This window comes from Chanos chanos, chromosome 6 (assembly GCF_902362185.1).
Source record: "Chanos chanos chromosome 6, fChaCha1.1, whole genome shotgun sequence".
Taxonomy (NCBI): Eukaryota; Metazoa; Chordata; class Actinopteri; order Gonorynchiformes; family Chanidae; genus Chanos; species Chanos chanos.
This window is the reverse complement of record NC_044500.1, coordinates 47,467,148-47,492,350: the sequence shown is the minus strand read 5'-3', so window position 1 is coordinate 47,492,350 and position 25,203 is coordinate 47,467,148. Positions and strand designations below refer to the sequence as shown.

Below are 25,203 nucleotides of genomic sequence, written 5' to 3'. Positions count from 1 at the left end.
AGAGAGACCAACACAGACTGGGGAGGGGTTTTACAAACACACCTGGAGTCTCACCTGAAGAAACTACATGTGTATCATGGCTGTAGTGTCACTCTGCTGCTCTCTGCTGGAGACACAGAGACTCACACTGAATACTGATTTTCCATTTAAGTTATTAAGCAGTTCTCTACAGCCGAGAGAGGTAAACCTCATTCATAGACACTGATCATTTTGAATAGCAAGTCTGAAATAAGAAGTTTAGAGCAAGATCCAATACACACAAAACTAAATACACACAACCTCCTCTCAGGGAACTGCACTGGACTTTTAGAGGGAGAGAGAATAAGGTGATAACAACAGCATGTCTTTGGTTTCTGTGTAAAAACTGATCACATACGTGTGGTAAACTGACAGTGAAGGTAGTGAATTAGGTTCAGTGTTGGGGACACAGAGCAGAATAAAGTTGTTGAATGTGGGGGAAGAAATGTTTTAGTGAGAAGTTGTGTTTTCATTAACAGTCTGTTTAGAGAGCAGAGCCCACCTCTTCATAACTGTTCTCCTCATGGGAACTGATGCCCTAAAAATCATTTTCGTAGAGCATAATAACCAGTTAACAACATCTATAATAACACATTAAAACTCCCTTATGAATGCTTTAATGGTCAGAAATGAACTGCTATCACACAATATCTATAATTCATTTTACTAAATAAAACACCCCCTTCAGGCCTAAAATGGTTACTAGATTCATGTCTCTTTTCCACCCTGTGACCCTGTTTATTAAAGTTTAATTACAGATAAAGTAGACTGCTCTGGTTCTCTGATGGGCAGCCCTGTATTAATGTGTGACAGCATGTTTACAGACACAACACTGGCAGTTTATAACAATCTAATGATGATTTATATACTATTTATTGATAATTATTGATTATTCATGAAAACTATGTATTATGAGGTTATTATATATAAGTTGTTTTTGTTTGTCTCCATCCGCTGGTCATTTGATGTTTATCTAGAACCAACACTCTCCACACCTTACTATTGGTTGATTACTGTGAGGAGAAGTGGCAGTAATGGGATATATTGATGTACTGCTGTGTAATGAGATGAATCTCCAGACTCAGACAAACTGAAGTCTCTGGAGGGTCTGTGATCACTGATAAACAAACACACAGATATCTGTATAGAGACGGTGATGGAGGCTGACGTCATGACCACACCATCTGTGGTCTACTCATGGTTCTGGGCAGAGCTAAAAGAAGCCAATCAGATTGAGTTTAGATTCAGTAATGATGTGGTATGGTTGACATGACCATTAGACTGTGTCATATGCTCTATGACTGAGTTGAATGTAAGAAGAGTCACCCTCTCCAGAGTCAGTGCTGTCAAAATATCTACTGAATGTGAAAATCACACCGGATTCAGACAGAGAGACACTCAGTTCAGTTCACGTTAATTTACTTCAGTTCATTCAATTCAACATAGACACACTTCTCAGATTTCTTGTTTTTTTAAATAGATTAGAAATGATGTACCTTCTGTCTCAAAGGTCAGCGGTCAAAATCCAAATGACAAAAACGTACATGATGATTTTACTTGACTGTCCATCTCTGGTTTAAACAAAATCTCCAAGCAACGGGGGAAGACTGAACGTCATAAAATGATTTTATCAAAACAAAACCATCACAGTCATGAAAAGAAACCTCTCATTCAACACTTCAGATATCTCACCAGAAAACATGTAGAGAAGAATCAGAGGATGATCATTAGAGTAATCTCAGCTACAATCACAGCACTCCTTCACTACAACCTCCATCCATAATGAACTACATCATGTCTGTCATCTGATAATACAACACAATCATTTGACATTATGATCATAACTGAACCATTCTATTTTAATCATTTTTGATGGTGGCATAACCTCACTTTTGACCCTAAACCACTAAAAAAGTCTCCTCTGACCCTAAACCCAGGACAGAGGGGCTGAGTGAATGTGGTCTGGACTGTGTGGAGGAGGGTCATTGTGTCAGAGACGCTGTAGAAGGACAGAGTTCCTGCCCTGTGGTCCACATACACTCCTATTCTGGAGGAACTGGGGACTATGGGGAGTTTAGTCTCTTTATTATTGTGCCAGAATGAATAATTAGAGGGAGAACAGTACAAACTCCAGGACTGATCATTACGTCCAAACCAACACTCACGACCCCGTCCTTTCCTCCTGATGTCTTTATATGACACTGATATATAAACCCCATGACGCCCACTCCACTCAGTCTCCCAGTAACAGCGTTCAGACACACTCTCTCTACACAACACCTGATAACACACATCAAATCTCTCTGGATGATCAGGATATGACCGGACTGTGTGACTGTATGTTACCACTCTGTTCCCCTCAGACAGACAGAGGTTTTTATATGCTGTGTTGGGATCCAGTGTGAGATCACAGGAATCTGGTGGAATTGAGGAATAAAAATTACTGATGAACATCAAGACATTTTAAAAATGAAAACTTAAATCACTGAAATCAATAAAAAAACATTAACAGAGACATGAATAAAATGTAAGATTCACTCTATCTTAAACGTATCTTTCATTATATCAAATTCAAATTTCCAGACAAGACACTTTATATCCAATCTCAACTTTCTCACATAGATAATCTTTCTCATATTCATTTTTAAATGTAAATTTGATTCCCTCTCAGGATCATAACCACCAAAAAGTTCCCCCTCTCTCTCTCTTTTTCCATTTTTCACTGTCTCTCTTTCTTGCTCTTTCTCTGTAAATCTACTCCTCCTAGTTAATTCAATTAAACTAATCTGAGGGTTTTATTGACATAAGTTATGAAAATATTACTAAAGTAAAATCACTAAAGGGGGAGGGATCAAAGGGGGCGGAGCTTATCTGCTGTTGTCTTATTGTGACTGTGGAATGTTTGAAAACTGTCAGCAGTCTAACAGTCATAACTGTCAACTTCACTCATCAACTGTCACACTGTGAGTGTCAAATGTTAACTTACTTTTTATAAAAGTTTCTGTTGTCTTTTTATCTTTTTAAATTCTTAATGTCTTTCCTGTACCTAGTCATGATTCTTCTCTCTCTCTCTCTCTCTCTCTCTCTCTCTCTTTCTGTCTCAATTCAGTGCAACATGATTTAGTGTCAGATATGTTACCAAAGTAGATCATTTTATGACAATAAATGTAAACTTGCAATGTGAGAGAACCAATAATAATGACAACCAATAATAATGACATGAAATAATGACAACAACAACAACAATAATAATGACATGAAATAATGACAACAACAACAACAATAATAATAACAATAATAATAATAACAACAACAAAAATATATATAGCCACAAGCGGTGATGGCGAGCCCTTGCACCTCCGGCAATCTGGACCCGTGACATTTCGTCATCCAACAATGCGCTCATATCTGATGTGTGTGTCAGATTACATGGTCAGCAACAGCTAAAGGGATTCGGGCTTACAACCATACAACCACAAAATATCAGCAAGTTAGTTGCTGAGGTATTGGCAAGTAAACACAAATATTAAAGTTATATTAATGTCCATGTGTGTCTTTGCACGATATAGACATCGGTGTCATGATTCTAAATCAAATTACAAAAAGGAGAAAAAAACTGTTTCTTAGGAAGCATACAATACTGCCATACTGCTGTAGGGGTCGTCAGGTCCGTAAACCATGTTACCCATAATTCCCTGCTTGACCGCATGGGTAATCTGTACCCATCTTCTCAGGTTTCACTGTAACGGTATTGGATACAGCAATGAAGCAGCTACCATACAGTGATGACGCAATTTTCGCCATAAAACCGCGGAAAATTCCAAACTCTTTTCCTTTCCAGCCCCGCAATTCTGCAACTCCCTAGCAGCGGCTCGCTCTAGCAGCAGCTCGCTAGCAGCGGGTGTCTCTTTTCTCTGCCGAAGAAAAGGACAGCGTAACAAAGAAGCGAGACATTTGTACAACCAAAGTTTAATTTACTTTCTCTCGCGCAGTTGCAACTTTAACTTCTACCGGCTAGTTACACTGTAACGCACGTCTTCGACGGAAGAAAAGGCGACCGGATCCCTTTTTTATTTCTTTAAACGTCGATTAACTAAACCAAGAACCCTTCAAGATCATCGTACGAGCCACCGAGCCCCGAAGATCTTCAAGTGACAAGGAAAGGAACTTCTCTCTGGACCTGCAAATCGCCCTGCTCATCAGGCCACCAAAGACGCACCTTCGGTCGCCACGCAATGAGCTATTCAAAGTAAGGCTGGCATCTGGGCATACTTTAGTATTAAGATTACATGCAGTTAACGTGAAGGAAGTGTTGTTATTTGAATTCTTTTATGATTTAAATGTACACACTGTATTTCATGTACGATGAGGTTTTTAGCCGTTTGCTATTTTCTTTTGGTTACAACTAGTGAAGGATAGATCTGGCATGCGTTCTCTCTCTCTCTAACTCCCTTTTTCTGATTGCACACCTCCAACATTGGGATTGCATTGGAATACCTGTACATAGACTCATTACCATTTTGTTACCATTTACCCTTTGATCATTCTATTTGCTGCTGATTATTGATTGTACCATATCAGTATTAGTTTGCCAATTAGTATTGATTGTGTTAATAAATAGTATCATTGAAATAAACTGTTGTCCTGTCTGTTCCTGCCACAGTATTCATTGAATGCCAACCTCTGCCATCAAAGCACTCCCAATTACCTTCCCCAACCTGGTTGTTCATGAGTGTTATGGATTTAGTAGTGTAATTGTAATACATTAGTACTGCAATACTCTCTAAGACTGTAGCACAGTGTTACAGCTAGTTTACCCCATTAATCTTGGTTGTTTAATTAATAAAATATTGAACACCCAAATTAATAGTTAATAAATTTTATGAGACTGATTTATTAATCCTATCACACCTACATCTTTTGGTGTCCCTGTGTTAGGACTGCAATTGCACCTACACTGCCGACATGGGTGAGTTAGCAACAACGCGACTCAAAGCTGATTTTGCCTGTGACTCATCCAAAATTTTCATACAGCTTGTCAACCGTTATCCACGATTTAATCACCAAATTAATACGACACCACAATTAAAAGAGGTCGTTTTTAACGAAGCAAAACGTCTCCCAATTTCGGTGATTTAGCAACACTGCTAATGTGCCCAAAACACATAATCAAACATGACTGCTCTTCTTGTCCAAATCAAAACACATAATCAAACATGACTGCTCTTCTTGTCCAAATCAAAACACATAATCAAACATGACCGCTCTTCTTGTCCAAATCAAAACACATAATCAAACATGACCGCTCTTCTTGTCCAAATCAAAGACATGTCGAGGGGTATGACGTAAGCACCGCTAGACCAACCTCGACGGTACAACTCATTAATTTGATTGATTAAAAAAGAAAACACCTTTTCTGTTACCAGATGGTGGCGGCATAGCAGGGTGTTGCTCTGGGCATGTGGATATCATCATAAGCATCATAACCAATAACCTGTGAAGTTTTAGCCCTATCAAGCAGTGCATGGAGAATTTATGACACATTGCTGTCCTGCGTGGCAAGACATGTAAATTCATCATTTCACCATTTCAACACCTTGCGAGATATCAAAAATCCCTTGCCAATTTAAAAACTGCAGCATCTTGACATCATACATAGCAAATCTGACATGAATCCAATGAACCGTCTAGGAGGAGTATGTCAAAATGTAACACGTGTCAAAACGCACCAAATCCAAATTAACTCACTTTCTGTTGGGAATGGCTCATACAATGACATTGCACATTTGTTCTTCTTCGGGAGACCTACATGCCTACAACATTTGGTGCGTGTAGCTGAAACTACATGCCGACACAAGACTCAATGACATACGGGGGCGCTATGGAGTCCCCGGGCTACACCCGGGGCCAAGCCTCCGTCTCTGAGTGACTGTCACAAGCACTAATGTGTGTACCGAATTTCAGGAGTTTTCACCCATGGGAACCACCTCAAAAATGGCCAAGTCTTGAAGAAAAAGAATGATAAAAATAATAAGAAATAAATAATCCTTAGGAAAGCAATAGGGGCCTTGCACCTTCGGTAACAGTTAACAGTCGATAAGGAGTTAAGCTGTGTAGGAGTTGTGAAGGTTTGTTGTAATCATGTAATGACTGAGCTATTACTGTCTGCAATCAAGCATGTGTCTGAGTGTGTGTGTGTGTGTGTGTGTGCGTGTGTGTGTGCGCATGCGTGTGCGTGTATGTGTGTGTGTGTGTGTATGTGTGTGCGTGTGTGCGTGTGTGTGTGAGTTACTCACATTGTAAGAACTGCTCTCTGGTTTTGGGTTCAGGGAGAGGAATGATGTCAGTGTTTCTCACTAGAAAAACAAAAGGATTCATTAGACTCATTATTAAAGTGTTCACAATAGAAAGAGAAACAGAGAAATAGAACAGAAAATACTTGAAATTAAATATTCTTTACAACATTTAAGTAACAGTATCTAAATCCCAAACCTTTACTGGAAAGTCTTCCAAACACCTCCTTCCAGAAATCCTCCAGTCGCTCTTTCAGCTGAGAGACGGATTTTTCTACATCCTCAAAAGAGAGGTGTGGACTGACAGTGATGCTGGGTAAGTCTGTAGATCCAGGAGGGGACCAGAGAGATGAGAAACTCTAAACACATACAAACACACACAGATACACACACACACACACACACGCACGCATGCACACAGATACACAAATACAGCCTTGATGGATGGAAACAAAATTTTACACAAATTTTACTGAGAAGTCAGTTACTGTTATATTGGAGATCACTTTGTCCTCCACTCTTACCTGGAGGAAATGGATGTGATCCTCTGTGTGTGAAAGCTGCTCCAGCTCAGTGTCTCTCCTCCTCAGATCAGAAATCTCCTGCTCCAGTCGCTCCAGGACTCCTTCAGCCCGACTCAATTCACTCTTCTCCTGATCTCTGATCAGCTCTGTCACCTCACGGCGCCTTCTCTCAATGGAGCGGATCAGCTCAGTAAAGATCCTCTCACTGTCCTCCACTGCTGCCTGTGCAGAGCGCTGTTAGGAGACACACACACACACACACACACACACACACACACAGAGTGGAGGGGGGTCCATTATAATCACACACTTCACTCAGCTCTTACTCAGCCAGTCTGTTCCCTACACTGTGACTCAGTGGGATTGGACAGTAGCCCAACACTGGACTCCTCACTGACTGACTGGAGGAGAACCCTGACTGAACCCTCAAATGACTCCTCCAGCAGCCAGCTCTTGTCTTCTCCTCTGTTCAACACTCACCCTGATAGACTCCACAGCCTGTCTCAGCTCCTGCACCTCCTTCTCTCTCTCCTGGATTCTCTGATGGGTTTTCCTCTGACTTTCCCCCAACTCTTTCTGTTACACAAATAAAACACATCACACTTGGTCCATTTACACACAGTCTTCTGTGTCCAATGAATCTCAGTGTAATAAAAAAAAGTCACTATCTCGACTGTTTAAATTTGAGCCTGTTTGCACTCATATATTTAACTGTTTTGGTTTGCTTTAAAGCCCAATTTTTCCCTTTGTGTATGAATTTATATCTGTAATTATAAAACGAAAACACTGGGTATTTGATGAGTAGCCTGTAGTGATAAATAATTACAGTCATAATCAATGTAAGTGTATCAGTGGAGACAGTCATTATAGAAGTGAACTCTAAAGGAATGTGTTATTACATAAAGAGGAGAAGGTATTTAGCCCCACAAATGCTCTGCCCTTTTTCTTCTCATTTTAAATACAATCAAATGTACATAATGTGATAAAGTGAAAATAAATCAATGTTCTCCACACTGTATACATATCACAATATTACATTTGTCACAACAACAAAATTATTCTTTGACAGAGAGCAGGAAAAATGCATTTGTGTCAATTTAAGCTAACGTTTGCTCAGGTTAGAATATAGCCTGTCATCATCTGTCATCGTTTGCGAAGAGTTTTGTTACTCAGTTAAGATTCCTAAATAGTTGTAATGATAATTTGCTGATTGTTTTCTGCTCATCGATGCACTTGGCCGTTTGTATCAATTAAAAATCTTCACAACACTGTGTTCTTCCCTCTACCAAAACTCTCCACGAGACGCCCTCCTCCAACAGGAAGAAAAAGATGTGATTTTTAGATCCAAGTTTTATGACAGCACTTTACATAACGTTGCCCCCTTGTGGACGGCTAGTTTAATTACATTAAAAATGCGAGTGAGTGTAAAAACGGTCGCCAATATTTCTTAATATTAATACAGTTTCAAAACAGACATGCCTCTGCATATTGTAAGTACAACGACGTCGATTATTAACATATGGATATTCGTCGCATTTGTAATGATAACATTTTATAAGATTCCCATATGGTTGCTGAAAAACCTCTTTTCCCTAACTAGAGAGGTGGTGTCTGTCACCATTGAACTATGAATTACATTATGAAACAGGCCATGTCAATAAAATCATATTCAAGTCTGTCAGTCAGAAATGTTAGAATAATTACGTTGGATCCAGATGACAGTTATCAGTGGTCAGTACACATTAACACACTTTCTCATTGAGCTGTAAGAGAAGTCCCTGTACATACCTGTCTTTCAGTCCTCTCTGCTGCCACTGATACTGTTTTATGGTCTCTGTGTTCATCCACCATACACACATAACACAGGAACTGTTGGTCAGTTTGACACCAAAGCTCTATCAGTTTGTTGTGACGAATGCAAATCTTGTCCTGTAGTCGTGTGGAGGCTTTGACCAGCGTGTGTTTCTGGAAGGCAGGAGATTCATAGTGGGATTACAATGAGGGACATAGTGTGAAGAGGTCTTAGGATAAAAGATAATAATTATTGAATTTTATATGATGAATCCAGTCACAAAGGACACTGAAACCAGCCCACGCTTTCTTTACACTTCATGGTCTGTCTGTCTAGACCAGTAAAATAGCATCCAGAGAGGTGAAAATGAAAATGAAGAAGATTAAAGGGGTCTTTCATATGTTATTTTCAGAAATCAAACATACAAGAAAGAGATAATTATATAAATATATAGATGATTGTAAAGGAAATGTCCCAGAGCAGAGGAAAGTTGTCTAATGTGGGGGAAGAAATGTTTTAGTGAGAAGTTGTGTTTTCATTAACAGTCTGTTTAGGAAACAGAGCCCATCTCTTCATAACTGTTCTCCTCATGGAAACTGATGTATGTAAATGTCCTAGAAATCATTTTCATAGAGCATAATAACCAGTTAACAGCGTCTATAGTAACACATTAAATGTCCTTTATAAATGCTTTAATGATCGGAAATGAACTGCTATCACACAATATCTGTAACTCATTTTACAAAATAAAACACCCCCTTCAGGCCTAAAATGGTTACCAGGTCTCTTTTCCACCCTGTGACCCTGTTTATTGAAGTTTAATTACAGATAAAGTAGACTGCTCTGGTTCTCTGTTGGACAGCCCCGTACTAATGTGTGACTGCATGTTTACTGACACAGCACTAATAGTTTATATCAGTCTACTGATAATTTATAAACAGTTTATTGATAATTATTGATGACTTATGAAAACTATGTAACATGAGAGTTTTATACATGAGTTGTTTTTTGTTTGTCGCCATCTGCTGGTCACATGATGTTTATCTATAACCAACACTCTCCACACCTTACTATTGGTTGATTACTGTGAGGAGAAGTGGCAGTAATGGGATATACTGATGTACTGCAGTGTAATGAGATGAATCTCCAGACTCAGACAAACTGGAAGTCTCTGGAGGGTCTGTGGACAGAGACACAGACAGACAGAGACAGAGACACACAGAGAAAGAGACAGAGAGAGAAAGAAGGGGACAGAACAGACATAAATAGATTTTGAGATTTGTTTGGAGACACTGACAAGGAAACACACACTCACACACACATTACACTATAACCAATGGTTTTAATGTTTTCAGCTACAGACAAAGGAAGTGTATTAGAATAAAGTATTTACTGTCTCAATGGTCAATGTCCAAATTACAGAAATTACAGGTGAAAAAAACCTAGAAAATATAAGAATGATGATTTTACTGGTCTGTACAAAACGCTCCCTGTCTGATTCAAACACAAACTGTCATTAATGGGGAGAGACTGAGATTCACAAAGTGATTTAATCAACAAAATCATCACAAAGAGAGACCAAGAAAAGCAGGTAAAAAAAACTATATGGTTCCACTCTACTCTTGCCTGACTCCTCTCTCACCAGAGTAACAAGAGGCAATTAAAGATGCATGTGATTACCAGAAAAAACAATCAGTCACCTATTCCCAAATATTACAAATGTTCTACAAATGAAATATTATGCATTTTAAATCATTCACTTACCTTTTAAGTGCAAAGAATCAAACAGTTAACTTATTCCATTACTGCAAATATGGCATGTAAATAAATCAGCTTGTAAATACTAAATCAATATACCAAATAAATTACTATTGTCTCACATATGAACTTAAATTATTGCATGCTGATTAATCACAACACTCCTTCACTACAACCTCCATCCATAATGAACTACATCATGTTTGTCATCTGATAATACAACACCGTTATTATAACTATAACCAGACATTTTATTCATTTTTATAAGCAACATAACCTCACTGTTGACTGATAACCAACCCAAAACCCAGGATAGAGGGGCTGAGTGAATGTGGTGTGGACTCTGTGGAGGAGGGTCATTGTGTCAGAGACGCTGTAGAAGGACAGAGTTCCTGCCCTGTGGTCCACATACACTCCTATTCTGGAGAAACTGGGAACTATGGGGAGATTCGTCCGTTTCTTGTTGTGTATGAACGAGTAACTGGAGGGACAACAGTACAAACTCCAGGACTGATTATTAAATCCAAATCCACATTCTTTATCACCTCCTTTCCTCCTGATGTCTTTATATGACACTGATATAAAAACCCCATCATCCCCACTCCACTCAGTCTCCCAGTAACAGCGCTCAGACACACTCTCTCTACACAACACCTGACAACACCCATCAAATCTCTCTGGATGATCAGGATATGACTGGACTGTGTTACTACGTGTCACCACTCTGTTCCCCTCAGACAGACAGAGGAGTTTATGTGCTGTGTTGGGATCCAGTGTGAGATCACAGGAATCTGGTGGAGTTGAGGAATAAAAATGACAAATGAATGTGACATTTTAAAAATGAAAACTTAAATCACTGAAATCAATAAAAAAAACATGAATGAAATGGAATATTCACTTTATCTTAAACGTATGTTTCATTATATCAAATTCAAATTTCCAAACATGACACTTTATATCCAATCTCAACTTTGTCACATAGATAATCTTTCTCATATTAATTTTTAAATGTAAATTTGATTCCTTCTCAGGATCATGGTAACCATCAAAAAGTCCCCCCCCCTCTCTCTCTCTTTCTTTTTCCATTTTTTACTGTCTCTCTTTCTTGCTCTTTCTCTGTAAATCTACTCCTCCTAGTTAATTCTATTAAAGTGATCTGAGGGTTTTATTGTCATAAGTTATGAAAATATCACTAAAGTAAAATTACTAAAGGGGGAGGGATCAAAGGGGGCGGAGCTTATCTGCTGTTGTCTTATTGTGTCTGTGGAATGTTTGAAAACTGTCAGCAGTCTAACAGTCATAACTCTCAACTTCACTCATCAACTGTCACACTGTGAGTGTCAAATGTTAATTCACTTTCTATAAAAGTTTCTGTTGTCTTTTTATCTTTTTAATTTCTTAATGTCTTTCCTGTACTTAGTTAAGTAACGGTTCTTCTCTCTCTCTCTCTCTCTCTCTCTCTCTCTCTCTCTCTATTCAGTTCAACAAGATTTAGTGTCAGATATGGTACCAAAGTAGATCAATTTATGACAATAAATGTAACACTGTAATGTGAGAGAACCAATAATAATAATGACAATAATAATGACAACAATAATGGCTACAATAATGGCTACAACAACAACAACAACAACAACAATAATAATAATAATAATAATAATAATAATAATAATAACATTAGTAGTTGATAAGGTTTGCTGTAATCATATAATGACTAAGCTATGAGAGTTTGCGTTTGATCATGTGTGTGTGTGTGTGTGTGTGTGTGTGTGTGTGTGTGTGTGTGTGTGCTACTCACATTGTAAGGACTCATCTCTGGTTTTGGGTTCAGGGAGAGGAATGATCTCAGTGTTTGTCACTAGAAAAACAAAAGGATTCATTAGACTCATTATTAAAGTGTTCACAATAGAAAGAGAAACAGAGAAATAGAACAGAAAATACTTGAAATTAAATATTCTTTACAACATTTAAGTAACAGTATCTAAATCCTAAACCTTTTCTGGAAAGTCTTCCAAACTCCTCCTTACAGAAATCCTCCAGTCGCTCTTTCAGCTGAGAGACAGATTTTCCTACATCCTCAAAAGAGTGGTGTGGACTGACAGTGATGCTGAGTGAGTCTTCAGATCCAGTAGGACCACAGGGAGATGAGAAACTCTAAACACACACACACACATGCAAACACACACAGATACACAAGTACAGCCTTGATGGACAGAAACAAAAGTTTATACAAGTTTTACTGAGGAGAAGTCAGTTCCTGTTATCTTGGTGATCACTTTGTCCTCCACTCTTACCTGGAGGAAATGGATGTGATCCTCTGTGTGTGAAAGCTGCTCCAGCTCAGTGTCTCTCCTCCTCAGACCAGCAATCTCCTGCTCCAGTTGCTCCAGGACTCCTTCAGTCCGACTCAATTCACTCTTCTCCTGATCTCTGATCAGCTCTGTCACCTCACGGCGCCTTCTTTCAATGGAGCGGATCAGCTCAGTAAAGATCCTCTCACTGTCCTCCACTGCTGCCTGTGCAGAGCGCTGTTAGGACACACACACACACACACAGACACACACACACACACACACACACACACAGAGGAGGGGGGTTCATTACAATCACACACTTCACTCAGCTCTTACTCAGCCAGTCTGTTCCCTACACTGTGACTCAGTGGGATTGGACAGTAGCCCAACACTGGACTCCTCACTGACTGACTGGAGGAGAGCCCTGACTGAGCCCTCAAATGACTCCTCCAGCAGCCAGCTCTTGTCTTCTCCTCTGTTCAACACTCACCCTCAGAGACTCCACAGCCTGTCTCAGCTCCTGCACCTCCTTCTCTCTCTCCTGGATTCTCTGCTGGGTTTTCCTTTGACTTTCTCCCAACTGTTTCTGTTACAAATAAAACACATCACACTTGGCCCATTAACATGCAACCGGTTCTTCAATCATAATCATTACAACAGTAACACTGGAGACAATCATCAAGTAACTGAAATGTAAAAGAATGTGCTACTGAAAACAAAAGAACAGGTATTCAGCCCCACAAACGCTCTGCATTCTCTCTTTTCTTTTTGAATATAATGAGTAGAAGAGAATAGAAAAGAAACTTGTTCATCAGTTTAGGCTCACGTTTGTCCAGGTTAGAAAACTAAATATCTCTGTGATGATCTGTTATAGTCTGGTAAGAGTTGTGTTACTCCTGTAAGATTCCATAATAGTTGTAATGATAATTTGTAATGATAATTTGCTTTTCGTCGATGCACTTGGCCATTTGTATCTATATCAGGGGTGTCAAACTCCGGTCATGGAGGGCCGGGGTCCTGCTGTTTTTCTTGTAGACCAACTAAATACAATCTCTGATTGGCTGAAGAGTGTCCACACCTGTTTTCAAGGTGAAAATCAACAGGTAACTAAGAGGTGAAAACAAAAATCAGCAGGACCCAAGCCCTCCAGGACCAGAGTTTGACACCCCTGATCTATATCAAATCTACACAACACTTTGTTCTCCCTCCCCCCATAACTCTCCAGTTTTACCCTCCATTTTTCCACGAAGAGTTAAGAAATAAAGGAAGTGTCTGCATTAAAGAGTAATGCTGCTCCATAAGTGAGTAGAGATCGAAGTTACATTTACATCGAAGTTTTACTGCAAGACATAGCGTAACATTGCCCTCTTGTGGTCGACCAGTTCTATTACATAAAAAAATTGCATTACATAAGAAGCCATGTAAATAAAATCAGATTCAGTTCATCAGACATTTTACATGACGGTATTTTTTCTATTCATATGTTCGTGATATGGGTCCCTCATTAAAGTATTAAACAATGCCCTCTACACTTCCACTCACAGTTTCAAAATGGCCAAACTGTCTTCAAATGTAGGGATCTGTGTTCAGCCTAAACTAAGTGGAATTACACTGACTGTCATGGAATTCAGGTCATTCTCTTGATATTCCAACTCAATTCTGTTTGTCCTTCAAGATTTTTTTTTTTTTTAATTACGAGGACAAATCAAATTCTCTCAGAAGACCTGGTCCAGGTTCTAAGATCATTCATAATTTGACCTCAGCCCTGGACTTAATGCTGATGTCATTTCATTTATTTACAGGTAACAACCCGGGACCAGATGAACAACAGTAACACTGAAAACCCCTCCCACAACATCTCATTATGGAGACACCACAGGACCAAACAAGTAAAACTGCTTCAGCAGAAAAAAACAGCCCCACACTCACTGACTCCAGATCAGTGTGACAGTATTGAAGACCTGTGTCATTTGGTGTTTATATGTCTTTATGGTTGGTGTTGGCTGTTCAGAGTTCAAACTTATTCTCACTCATTCAGTCAGAGAGTTATAAGACTGATATTAGTCATGACAAAAATAAACAGCTTTTGTTTTCCTAAATCCAGATGACAGTTATCAGTGGTCAGTACACATTTACACACATTCTCATTGAGCTGTAAGAGAAGTCCCTGTACATACCTGTCTTTCAGTCCTCTCTGCTGCCACTGACACTGTTTTATGGTCTCTGTGTTCATCCACCAGACACAGATAACACAGGAACTGTTGGTCGGTTCGACACCAAAGCTTTATCAGTTCATTATGATGAGGGCAAATCTTGTCCTGTAGTCGTGTGGAGGCTTTGACCAGCGTGTGTTTCTGGAAGGCAGGAGATTCATAGTGAGGCTGGAGGTGAGTCTGACAGTATGAAGCCAGACATGTCAGACAGGACCTGACGGCTTTTTCTTTCTTCACAATACAAAAATCACACTCCACATCTCCAGTGTCACAGTGAGCAGGAGGAGCAGCAGCTTGGAGTCTCATCTTCTTCACGTTCTCCACCATTTCAGACAGCATAGCGTTTTTATATAGAACTGGTCTTGGAGTGAAAGTCTGTCTGCACTGGGGGCAGCTGTAGACTCCCTTCTGATCATCCTGATCCCAGCAGCCCTTAATACAGCCCATACAGTAACTGTGTCCACAGGGAATAGTCACGGGATCCTTAAGGAGATGCAGACAGACTGGACACATGAACTGGTCCTGACCTACTGAAATCCTGGCCTCTGCCATTTTGCTGGTCACACACTCAGAAATAAGAATAACCGATTAAACACACACTGAACAGATCAGTTTCATGTCTTTGTAAGTGAAAGCAGGAGTGACTTCCTGGTTGTATGTGATAGTAAAGCACTTTATCTTAAGGCCAAAGATCACTTACATTTAACAGAGAGGTGTGTCAGTTTGGTCCAGCAAGAGAGACAGAGTGAGTGAGTGAGAGAGTGAGAGAGTGAGAGAGTGAGTGAGTGTGTGTTTGCGCATGTGTATGAGAGGGAGAGAAAGAAACAAAGAGAGAAAATCTTGTTTAAAAGCGTACCAGAAATCTGTCCCAACAATGTCATTTGTGTATCACAGCAGCAGGGTCAATTTAAAATTATTCTGCCCTCTGCTGGAGACAGAGAGAATTACACTGAATCTTCATAGTAATTATTTGCCATTTCCATACACCTGAAAGCTTCACTGAAACTTCATTCATACACACCGACCATTTAGAACAGTCTTCAAAATTATTCTAATTCCACATATTGATTCATAATCACCGAAAAAACCCTGATTTTCCTGCCCACTCAAGACAACAGTGGATGTTGCTTAGCGTCCTTAGGTCAGACAGTTTAGAGAACTTCACTAGACTCTGAGAAGACGAGAGAACAAGGTGACATCTACAGCATGTCATTGGTTTGGTTAAACTGCTCACATATGTGTGAGGATACTGAGGACAGTGAGTTAGGGTCAGTGTTTGACCTCTGTGATTGGGGGGAATATGTCACATGACCTAATTTGTCACACACTGGGCAGTTTTACACACTACACATGCACTACACAAACCCACCCCAGTTCATTAGGCAAACATATTTCAATATCTAATAGAATAGCTACAGCACTCAGCCCTGTCTTTGTTTCTAACCAATCACTCACTCTCACTCACACACTCATCATCAAAGCCGCTTATCCTAGTTAGGGTCGCGGAGGGTGCTGGAGCCTATCCCAGCGCTCATGGGGTGAAAGGCGGGGAAACACCCTGGACAGGTCGCCAGTCCGTCGCAGGGCAGACACACAGACAAACACACTCACACACACATTCATACCAAGGGGCAATTTAGTGTCTCCAATTCGCCTAATCTGCATGCCTTTGGACTGTGGGAGGAAACCCACGCAGACATGGGGAGAACATGCAAACTCCACACAGAAAGGACCCTGGCTGCCCAAATCAAACCCGGAACCTTCTTGTGCCACCGTGACGCTCTAACCAATCAGAATTTTGTGAATGCTTTGAACCATCAGTAGTGTGGTAAAGCCTTGTTTCTGATGTCACTGATCATAATGTGATTATAGTGGTGTGTGGAGCCATCAGTACTGTGGTAAAGCCCTGTTTCTGATGTCACTGATCATAATTTGGTTTTGGCATCAAGGTCCTGGACAACAAACACTCCATTACCACCCAGGACCTCTATGTGTTTGTTTGTAGGGAAGTTCTCTTGTCTGTGTGTGTGAGTGTGTGTGTGAGTGTGTGTGTGTGTGTGTGTGTGTGTGTGTATGTGTGTTTGTAAGGAAGTTCTCTTGTCTGTGTGTCTTCCCTTGTTGCCCAGAGACGGTGTGTGTTTGGTTCAGACTTTAGTGAAGCATGTGTGAGTGAGAGGAGAGGAGTGTCATATGCACTGTCAGGACAGGGTGTCCATCAGTGACAACATGTTTACTCTCGACCACCAGTCTTCTAATGCACCTTTACTATACTCACATGGAAAAGCTCTTATGTCATCAGTTAATACAGTTTAAGCTGTTCAATACTGACTGTATAATGTTTTTATATGATTGTCTATATGACATGGGACAAAAGAAGAGATAATATGAGTGTTTAATGGAGTGTAGGGGGAGGAATAAATCTCCACTAATCAAGACAAGACTGACTGGACTAAAACAAACACCCTGTTACAGAGAAACACACACAACATGGGATTACACCCTATTCCCACTCTGGACAAGGCCTTCATAGTTTGGGAGATAAAAGTGATTAAACTTCAGTTGATGTCAGTTACATGTGGAACTGACAGAAACACGCTGACAGCTGATGTACACACTGACTTTATCACAAACTCACAGACTGACTGTGTCTTTGTGTTTCACTAGAGTTCACTACTAAACTTTACAGAACTTATCCAATCACAAATACCATCTCAATCCAACACAGACTCTCTTTACAACCACAATCTCAAGGGTCTTTGAAATGTTTTCAAACCCAAACCATGAGAAAAGACATTGTGTGTGTGTGTCTGTGAGAGCATTTTAAATGTGCGTGTGAGCATTTGAAAATGAATGAAGTCTTAAACATTTTCTACAAATTACTCGTTACCTAAACTACCAAACACATGACCCATTGTACCCGTGTCTATACAGAATACACACAGTCACACATATTCAGCTAACAGTGCATCCACACACTGTAAAAACACAGGTATAATAATGATGTCAACATCAACATGGCAAGGTGAGATTTCAATCTTGGTGTTTTAGCGTGAGTATTTTAGCTGTACTCACGACAGGATCACATCTTCAGCTCAGGCCTGTACTCAGTGTGAGTGTGTGTATCACCTGGAACCATTGTGGTCCTTATGCCATGTTTTAATCACACACATATTTACACACATAATGAGTCTCTGCATAAACAACTACAGATCAAATATATCACACATGGCTTGTGATGGAGACAGGAACAGACAAACAACATACCTCATATAAATATGTCTTTTAATTTCATATATATTCCACTAAAATGATCAAGACAGTCAACAAGTTGGCTTAATATTTTCAGGAGGCTAAAGAAAAAATCAGTCAGTAGTTTGTGACCCAGTTTGTTGAGCGTGATCTGTGAAGTGACAAATGAAAGACAGTCTTCTGTGGGCGTGTCTGACTGGGGTGAGATAATCAGGAGACCACAGCTTTGTCTCCCTCTGCTGGTCACATCACATCATATCACATCTAGCACCAACAAGAGTCTCTTTTCTCACCTAAATTTACTTCTGTTTCTCTTTGACAATAAAAACAAACAAACAAAAACACATTGTTCAGGGTCCCTATTTTGTTTACACAAGACCAAAAAGAAAAAACATTGTAATTTTAATCCTGTTTTCTTACCTTAAAAGCCTAAGTAATCACAGACATAAAGATTCATGACATAAGAAACAGACACTGCCCGACCAAAGAAAAAGTTGCCATTTGGATTTGGAGCCTACAGAGGCAGTGTTATGATCTGGGGCTGTTTCAGTGGGTCAGGTCTAGGCTCAGCAACATTACATGGCAATAAAATGAAATCAGCTGAGTACCTTAATGTACTGAATGACCAGGTTATCCCATCAATGGATATTTCCTCCCAGATGACACAGGCATATTCCACGACGACAATGCCAAGATGTATTGGGCTCAAATTGTGAAAGAGTGGTTCAGAGAGCATGAGGAATCATTTTCACGGATGATTGGCCAGCACAGAGTCCTGACCTTAACTCCATTGGAAGTCTTTGGGATGTGCTGGAGAAGACTTTATGGAGTGGTCAGACTCTCCTGTCGTCAACAAGATCTCGGCCGAAAATTAGTGCAGCTCTGAACAGAAATAAATGTTGTGGCGAATGCGCACTGTAATCAAATCTGAAGGCAGTCCAAAGAAATATTAGAGTGTGGGCCTTTTTTTGGCCAGGCAGTGTGTACACTAATGATATATTATAAATCTGCACTCTGACATAAACATGACTCATACGTGTGTATAGTTATTTAATAAGCATAAACAAAGACTATTCAGTAAACATGTATTGATCACACTGAGCATTCAACTTCAGGACAGTAAAATATACACACCAAGAGACATATACACTGGGCATATTTTAGAAATCTCCTGTCCTGTTTATATATGGGACTATATATGTGTATATTGTTCTTTATCAATTAAAAACGTTATTAAGCAAATATAAATTGATCCTCATTTGATAAACACTCAACTTCGGGACAGCAGAGTACTGGACAATATCGTTCTCTCAATACAATAAAAAAAGACTGAGATTCACAAAGTGATTTAATCAGGACAAAATCATCACAGTCATTAAGAGAAACCTCCCAGCCAGCATTTCAGAGATCTCACCAGGAAACATGTAGAGAAGAATCAGAGGATGATCATTAGAGTAATCTCAGCTACAATCACAGCACTCCTTCACTACAACCTCCATCCATAATTAACTACATCATGTTTGTCCTATGAAAAAAGTGCAGGTTTCCAATGAATGAAGCCTTAGCTTGACGTTCTAACATCTCCCTTCATCCAAGTGCACATTCAGAAAACTATCCACAGGACCACTCAGTGAAGTGTAACTGTTTACTTCGACACAAAAAAATATTTGATACAGAACATTCTTCAAACCAAAGTTATCAAATCACTGGACAAAACTAAAGAGAGAATAATTCATGAGAAAGAGAGACCAAGAAAAACAGGTCAAAAAAACTGTGTGACTCCACTCTACTCTTGCCTGACTCCTCTGTCACCAGAGTAACAAGAGGCAATTAAAGATGCGTGTGATTACCAGAAAAAACAGTCACCTATTCCCAAATATTACAAATGTTCTACAAATGAAATCTTATGCATTTTAAATCATTCACTTACCTTTTAAGTGCAAAGAATCAAACAGTTAACTTATTCCATTACTGCAAATATGAATTGTAAATAAATAAGATTGTAAATACTAAATCAATATACCAAATAAACTACTATTGTCTGACATATGAACTTAAATTATTGCATGCTAACTAATCAAATATTTATATTTTATCAATAAACTGCATTAGGCTCCTACAAATAGAATACAGTTATTTGACCCTGTGATCCTAATAGGACCATTCATTCATTTTGTATGATGACATAACTTCACTTGAGACCCTTTCCAAACACAAAACCCAGGATAGAGGGGCTGAGTGAATGTGGTCTGGACTCTGTGGAGGAGGGTCATTGTGTCAGAGACGCTGTAGAAGGACAGAGTTCCTGCCCTGTGGTCCACATACACTCCTATTCTGGAGGAACTGGGGACTATGGGGAGTATGATCTCTTTGTTATTGTGTGTGAATGAGCAATTAGAGGGAGAACAGAGAAAAACCCAGGACTGATCATTATATCCAAACACACACTCATGACCCCGTCCTTTCCTCCTGATGTCTTTATATGACACTGATATAGAAACCCCATAACGCCCACTCCACTCAGTCTCCCAGTAACAGCGTGCAGACACACTATCTCCACACAACAACTGATAACACCCATCAAATCTCTCTGGATGATCAGGATATGACTGGACTATGTTACTCCATGTCACCACTCTGTTCCCCTCAGACAGACAGAGGTGTTTATTGACTGTGTTGGGATCCAGTGTGAGATCACAGGAATCTGGTGGAGTTGAGGAATAAAAATGACAAATGAACGTCAAGACATTTTAAAAATGAAAACTTAAATCACTAAAATCAGTAAAAAAAATTAACAACGACTTTAATGAAATGTCATATTCACTTTGTTAAACCTATGTTTCATTATATTAAATTCAAAATCTCAAAACCAGACACTTTTTATCCAAGCTCAACTTTGTCACATAGATAATCTTTCTCATATTAATTTTTAAATGTAAATCTGATTCCTTCTCAGGATCGTGATAACAGTTCCCTCTCTCTCTCTCTCTCTCTCTGTTTCTTACTGTCTCTCTTTCTTGCTCTTTCTCTGTAAATCTACTCCTCCTAGTTAATTCTATTAAACTAATCTGAGGGCTTTATTGTCATAAGTTATGAAAATATCACTAAAGTAAAATCACTAAAGGGGGAGGGATCAAAGGGGGCGGGGCTTATCTGCTGTTGTCTTATTGTGACTGTGGAATGTTTGAAAACTGTCAGCAGTCTAACAGTCATAACTGTCAACTTCACTAATCAACTGTCACACGGTGAGTGTCAAATGTTAATTCACTTTTGATAAAAGTTTCTGTTGAGTTTTTATCTTTTTAATTTCTTAATGTCTTTCCTGTACTTAGTTAAGTAACAGTTCTTCTGTCTCTCTCTCTCTCTCTCTCTCTCTCTCTCTCTCTTTATCAATTCAACAAGATTTAGTGTCAGATATGTTACCAAAGTAGATCATTTTATGACAACAAATGTAGCACTGTTATGTGAGAGAACCAATAATAATAATAATAATAATAATAATAATAATAATAATAATAATAATAAATTAAAGCATAACAGTTGTTAAGGAGTTAAGCTGTGTAGGAGTTGTTAAGGTTTGTTGTAATCATGTAATGACTGACTTATGAATGTCTGCAATCGAGCATGTGTCTGTGTGTGTGTGCGTGTGTGTGTGTGTGTGTGTGTGTATATGTGCGCACGCGTGTGCCTGTGTGTGTATATGTGTGTGTGTGTGTGCTACTCACATTGTAAGAACTCCTCTCTGGTTTTGGGTTCAGGGAGAGGAATGATGTCAGTGGCTGTCACTAGAAAAACAAAAGGAAACATTAGATTCATGATTAAAGTGTTCACAGTAGAAAGAGAAATAGAGAAATAGAACAGAAAATATTTCAACTAAATATTCCTTACAACATATACGTAATAATATCTTAATCCCCTACTTTTACGGGAAACTCTTCCAAACTCCTCCTTACAGAAATCTTCCAGTCGCTCTTTCAGCTGAGAGACAGATTTTCCTACATCCTCAAAAGAGAGGTGTGGACTGACAGTGAAGTCTTCAGATCCAGGAGGGGAACAGAGAGATGAGAAACTCTAAACACACACACACACACACACACACACACACACACATGCACACACACACGCATACACACACAGATACACAAATACAGTCTTGATGGATGGAAACAAAATTTTACACAAATTTTACTGAGGAGAAGTCAGTTACTGTTATATTGGTGATCACTTTGTCCTCCACTCTTACCTGGAGGAAATGGATGTGATCCTCTGTGTGTGAAAGCTGCTCCAGCTCAGTGTCTCTCCTCCTCAGATCAGAAATCTCCTGCTCCAGTCGCTCCAGGACTCCTTCAGCCTGACTCAATTCACTCTTCTCCTGATCTCTGATCAGCTCTGTCACCTCACAGCGCCTTCTCTCAATGGAGCGGATCAGCTCAGTAAAGATCCCTTCACTGTCCTCCACTGCTGCCTGTGCAGAGCGCTGTTAGGACACACACACACACACACACACACACACACACACATACACACACACACATTACACACACACACAGAGGAGGGGGTCCATTACAATCACACACTTCACTCAGCTCTTACTCAGCCAGTCTGTTCCCTACACTGTGACTCAGTGGGATTGGACAGTAGCCAGACACTGGACTCCTCACTGACTGACTGGAGGAGAGCCCTGACTGAGCCCTCAAATGACTCCTCCAGCAGCCAGCTCTTGTCTTCTCCTCTGTTCAACACTCACCCTCAGAGACTCCACAGCCTGTCTCAGCTCCTGCACCTCCTTCTCTCTCTCCTGGATTCTCTGCTGGTTTTTCCTCTGACTTTCTCCCAACTGTTTCTGTTACACAAATAAAACACATCATCACACTTGGTCCATTTACAAACAGTCAGATTCTGTGTCCAATGAATCTCAGTGTGATAAAAAAAGTCACTATCTCGACTGTTTAAATTTGAGGCTGTTTGCACTCATATATTTAACTGTTTTGGTTTGCTTTAAAGCCCAATTTGTCCCTTTGAGTATGAATTTAAATCTGTAATTATAAAACAAAAACACTGATGAGTGTTTAGTTGCCTGAATGAGTAGCCTGTAGTTATAAATAATTACAGTCATACTCAATAAAAGAGTATAAGTGGAGACAGTCATAATAGAAGTGAACGCTAAAGGAATGTGTCATTAAATAAAGAGGAGAAGGTATTTCGCCCCACAAATGCTCTTCTCATTTTAAATACAATCAAATGTACATAATGTGATGAAGTGAAAATAAATCAATGTTCTCCACACTGTATACATATCACAATATTACATTAGTCACAACAACAAAATTATTCTTTGACAGAAAGCAAGAAAAATGCATTTGTGTCAATTTAAGCTAACGTTTGCTCAGGTCAGAAAATAGCCGTAATATCTGTCATCATTTTCAATCGTTTGCAAAGAGTTTTGTTACTCAATTAAGACTCCTACATAGTTGTAATGATAATTTGCTAATTGTTTTCTTTTCGTCGATGCATTTGGCCGTTTGTATCAATTTAAAATCTACACAACACTGTGTTCTTCCTTCTACCAAAACTCTCCACGAGACGCCCTCCTCCAACAGGAAGAAAAACAGGTGTGGAGCGCTGATTTTTAGATCCAAGTTTTATTACAGCACTTTACGTAACGTTGCCCCCTTGTGGACGGCTAGTTTAATTACATTAAAAATGCGAGTAAGTGGGAAAACGGTCGCCAATATTTCTTAATTTTAACACGATTTCAAAACAGAAATGCCTCAGGATCTTGTAAGTACAACGACGTCGATTGTTAACATATGGATATTCGTCGCATTTGTAATGATAACATTTTATAAGATTCCCATATGGTTGCTGAAAAACCTCTTTTCCCTAACTAGAGAGGTGGTGTCTGTCACCATTGAACTATTAATTACATTATGTAACAGGCCATGTCAATAAAATCATATTCAAGTCTGTCAGTCAGAAATGTTAGAATAATTACGTTGGTTCCAAATGACAGTTATCAGTAGTCAGTACACATTTACACACATTCTCATTGAGCTGTAAGAGAAGTCCCTGTACATACCTGTCTTTCAGTCCTCTCTGCTGCCACTGATACTGTTTTATGGTCTCTGTGTTCATCCACCAGACACAGATAACACATGAACTGTTGGTCAGTTTGACACCAAAGCTCTATCAGTTTGTTATGACGATGACAAATCTGGTCCTGTATTCGTGTGGAGGCTTTGACCAGCGTGTGTTTCTGGAGGGCAGGAGATTCATAGTGAGGCTGGAGGTGAGTCTGACAGTATGAAGCCAGACATGTCAGACAGGACTTGATGGCTTTTTCTTTCTTCTTGATACATAAATCACACTCCACATCTCCAGTGTCACAGTGAGCAGGAGGAGCAGCAGCTTGGAGTCTCGTCTTCTTCAATCGCTCCACCATTTCAGCTAATATGGCATTTTTACGCATTTGTTTTATGGTCTCTGTGTTCATCCACCATACACAGATAACACAGGAACTGTTGGTCAGTTCGACACCAAAGTTCTATCAGTTTGTTATGATGAGGGCAAATCTGATCTTGTAGTTTTGTAGTGGCATCAATCACATTGTGTCTCTTTCCTGAATGAAGTTCTTCATGACGTTCAAAGTGAGTTTGACAGTAGGAATCCAGACACACCAGACAGGACTCGATGGCTTTGAGTTTTCTCCCAGTACAAACACCACACTCCACATCACCAGGTCCAGCATAACAGAGGAGGAGCAGCAGCTTGGAGTCTCATCTTCTTCAGTTTCTCCACCATTTCAGCCATTATGGCATTTTTTCCCAGAACTGGTCTTGGTGTGAAGGTTTGTCTGCACTGGGGGCAGCTGTAGACTCCCTTCTGATCATCCTGATCCCAGCAGCCCTTAATACAGCCCATACAGTAACTGTGTCCACAGGGAATAGTCACAGGATCCTTAAGGAGATCCAGACAGACTGGACACATGAACTGGTCCTGAAACTCTGAAATACTGGCCTCTGCCATTTTACTGATCACACACTCAGAGACGATTAAACACAC

The 25,203-nt window shown here is 39.6% G+C and overlaps 1 pseudogene; it reads right to left on the bottom strand.

Moving 5' to 3' along the window:
• Nucleotides 1–502: 502 nt before the first annotated feature.
• Nucleotides 503–25,152, bottom strand: LOC115815493 (tripartite motif-containing protein 16-like; annotated as a pseudogene).
• Nucleotides 25,153–25,203: the final 51 nt, after the last annotated feature.